The sequence below is a fragment of the Acyrthosiphon pisum genome, chromosome A1, assembly GCF_005508785.2.
Source record: "Acyrthosiphon pisum isolate AL4f chromosome A1, pea_aphid_22Mar2018_4r6ur, whole genome shotgun sequence".
Classification (NCBI taxonomy): Eukaryota; Metazoa; Arthropoda; class Insecta; order Hemiptera; family Aphididae; genus Acyrthosiphon; species Acyrthosiphon pisum.
In genome coordinates this window covers 146,368,356-146,372,915 of record NC_042494.1, presented here as the reverse complement: position 1 = coordinate 146,372,915, position 4,560 = coordinate 146,368,356, and positions in this window count along the sequence as shown.

The following is a 4,560-nucleotide window of genomic DNA, read 5'->3' as shown; positions in this document are numbered from 1 at the left end:
TTTTAATCTAAAAAAAAAACTAACTTCTAACTTCTACTCTATACTTAAGTTACTATTTTCACCAAACTAACTTCTAACTAACTAAGTTAGAAATTTGGACAATTTCAGAAACTAACTTATATTCTAACTTAGTTAGTTTTTTTATTAAAGTAACTTAACTTCAAATAGTTGAAAAAAATGACTAACTTGCCCAGCTTTGGGAAGTATACACATAAAACAATACATAACTACCTAAGTATTTACTTCACAATGACTTTTTAGTTTTCAGTAAAAGTCCTTTCAATGAAACTTTTAAAAAAAAATGTCCTTGAACAAAGAAATGCATTAGGTATTAAATAGTATATTATTACTATTATTTTAAGATTATATAATATTTTTTATAATCGTCCCTAAAAGAAACTAAATAATTCACGATCAATATAAAATATACTGCACATTTTTTTAGTATAGTTTATGTTTAGGTTATTAAATAAACTTACTTCTCAAAGAGTAAAGATGTTATAGATGATATTAAAAAATGATTTTATAGACAGTATAAGCTACTTCAAAATCACTTAAATATGAGTCCACTGGTTAGGGTTTTTCGAATAAAAATACTTTTTACTAGGTATAGATTTTAAAAATAAACATTTTTATTTTATAAATATTAAATATAAAATATTGAACGAATCTTTATCAACAAGGATTTAGTATCAGATAGTATGGATATTTGAACTTCCATCCAATCTTTAATGTTTGTAATTAATACATTTATAGACTATAGTACACCATTCATCCAGTACTTATTCAAAATGAATACACCAATATTTTTAAAAAAGTGATCTGCTTCGGAATAAATTGAAATTATATAGGTTACCATTAACTCATCTAACGGTAGTTGTGGTTTCAATAAGAAACACTTTTTTAAGTGTAAAAAAATAACATTATATAATATATTATTATATGTTTTCGTAGATGCTCTAAAATGTACATCCAAATACTTCCAGTACTTTAAACGTGTAAAAATAATAAGTGCTATAAAAATCACCTCACGCGGGACTTAATATATCAGTGTACCTATACTGTACAAGTACCTTACTACAAGAAGCCGACTTTTATCCATATGTAGGTATAATATATTTTAAAACGTTGTGTTTTCTCACAAAAGTAATCTGCGTATTTACGTTTTACATTAATTGTATTGAATAGTGAATATAATATTTACAGTGGGCATCCAGAACCAAAAAGTACTAATTAGATTTTTTTCTAATTCTCTCTTTTTCATATTATTCATATATTGTGTCAACACTGTCAACCACACAATAATAGTTGGACATTACTTACATTTAATTCAGAACTAAAACCATCTACCTATAATATATCACATATTAAGTGAAAAATATATTTACAACATATTAATAAAGGCTCTTAACTGATATTGTTTACAATATCGTTTTTTCTTACGTTAAGTTTTGATTACTTGGTTTAATAAACCAAAATTAAAATACTCGACGCAGAACGACTGTGCAATTGATTCTTAGACTTACCTGCAGTCATAAAAATTATTCATTATGAAAAAAAGATATTATTTAAAAATTTTGAAGTTTAAAACAATTTGTTGTCTTGAACGGTTTGATTTTCATTGAGATCACATTATATGGTTTTGAGCCACCAAAACTATTTTGAACGGTGACGATAGGTACCCTGACTAATGATAAAAATTTAGTATATCTAAGTACGGGTATCCGGTAGCACCCCTAACCTAAAACAATATGGGTGCATCAAATGTGCAATATAAGAGCTGACCGCAATATTTAGTGATTTCAATAATCGGCGCGGCTTTAGACGACCGACAAAATGTGCTCACGCCAGGTTTCTCTGATAATAGTAAAGTTATAGTGATTTTCGTGACCAAAAAAATGATATCTATTCTATCTTGGTATATTTAGCGTATACTGAAGATCAGTTGTTCTACTATGAAAATCAATCGTGTACATTCGTCATCGTGCGCATCGTCATTCATCAGTCGACGGTATCGCGTCTTATCCCCATCGTACTATTATAGACAAATAATAATTTTAAAAAAAAAATTACTAAAAAACGAGTTGGCGTGTTCGAGGCACGTTATATTATGTAAGGCACGGAAAATCCTTCTGCCGTCACCTCACACGATGGATGTTATTTAAAACGGGACGATATCCACGCCGCACATACACATGAGATGTACTCCGCAGTGCTCGTAATGTATAGTAATTTATTAGGGCTGTACGGCCGAAACTTTAGACACGAACTTGTGAAACGACGGGCTTAAGTTCACGTCAAAATTGAATTCCGGTTTAGGCGTGCTGATATATGTATATAAAAGAGACGTCTAACTAATATTATTTTGCAACGGTCGGCTTTTTTCACGACAACAATCGTGGACGTAACAATAATACTCGCAGCACAAAAATATTATATAAGTATTGAGATAATGCGCTCGCGAGTCGTGACAGTCAATTTCAGATCGACTTTCAGGTCTATCAGGGTTAGCTTATAAATTATAATGCGTTTTTACAAAAAAATCGTCTTCGTACACTCACAGATCCTGTTATCCTGAATAACGTTTCGTAAACAAAACGTATTGCTATTTTAATATTATACAATACATAAATATGCAGATCCAGCACGTGACGTTGAACTAGGTATCTAAGAATATCGCTCACAACGCAAAATATATGTAGGCGTACAGCGTGACCGGGGCTGGATAAGTGAGTGCATAGCTATATGGGACCCTCGTAGATCCTATTTCGTATTTGGGTGTTTTATCCCCTCTCATGACTTTTTCTTTTTACTGGAAAATCGTGTTTTAGTGCTTAGGTATTTAACTATAAATATTATTACTTAAAGGTAGATATTAGGTACTAAAATATAGTAGGTATATCTTATAGAAATAATACATAAAACTCGACCCCCCCTTATGCTAACTATACGTATAACTAAGATAATATTACTTCATAGTAAACACTAATCATTATTGCAAAAATATATTGAAATACGGTATAATATTGCAATTTAGCTTCCAAGTGATTTTTGGGTATTCGAAAACCTATGTATGGTGCCTTGAGGTAAGAGCAATGATGCAATCAAGACTTGTCGGTCGGACTTAGTTTCAAAGTTATAACCTCATGGAATTATTTTGAGTATTTTACATCTATACGGCATATATCATGACACGAATCTACATAACTCTACATACATTATTTAATCATTTATGATGCATTTATACATGCAGTACTTACATTTTATAGATCACAATGGTTGTACTCAGAGATGCATCTCTGATGCTTAATATAATATAAACAAAAATATTTTTTTTTTCTAGTTGGGACTGGGGGATTTGTTTTTTCCAACATGACAAAATTACACTACTGTGGATCACCAATGATCTCCCAGTCTATTCTTTATATTATTATGATTGACAAGACCTTACGTGACATATTTCAGTCACGTGTGTCATTTACTGGAAAGTATTTTATATTTCTATCGGATTTTCGATAATGACTGAGCTTTGATGTGATGAAATTGGATGAAATCGTTACCGACAATGACACAATATTTTCTCTTCGACAGTATTTCTCCCTGCAAACCCAGAGCAAGAATCAAAATACAAAGCAAATATAATGGCATTAAACAAATTAAAAATACGATATAAAAAGGTGGGTAAGTGGATGTCGCTTTGCTGTATAGTAGGTTACAAATGTGTCACTGTATAATGGATGGTATTAATTTTGAATTCAATGATATAATATCATTGTATAAGAAAAACGATTCTGAACGGAGACGGTATGTCAGTCTAGGTATAAGACATATTATATACTTATCTATGGTATTAAAAAAAAATTGACCTATAATAGGAAGGTACCTATAATAAATTCCAAATTAATCATATCACAATATCCATTAGGTACTTATAACGCGTTAAACATTAACAACAAACCGTGATACTATCATAAATATATAATAGTATACTTTAAAAGTTTAGAAGTTTCAAGTATACCCACGAATAATATTACACAATCACAACAAAATAAATAAAATATTTATTCCAGGTTTTTTAATATGTAATTTTTTCCAAATTTGAACTTAAAATGACTATAAAAATAAACTGTACCTATGTATTTCTTAGAATTTTTGGCAACAGAATTAAATATTTATGTGGAATCTTGTTTTAAATTTTCAATCCTTAGATATAAAAGTTGAACATTTTATAAATTTTTAACTACAAAATAATTATTCAATTTTAAATTTGATAAATTTTGTCAACATTTTAACTTCAAATGCTTATAAAAAAAAATTGTGCCTATGTATTTTTAATATTTTTCAACTGATATTGTAACAATATATCAGGAGCTTTGTATTAAATTCTTACACTTTTTGGCCCAACAGATAAAACTTTATTGATATTTATAGAAAAAAAACTAAAAAAATTGAAAACTGAAAATGTCCGTAAACAGCTCAAAAAGAGTCAAAATATTTTCAAAAATTTATGGTGTATAGGAAATGCTAATATAAACATTCAGTCAAAATTTCATGTATCTA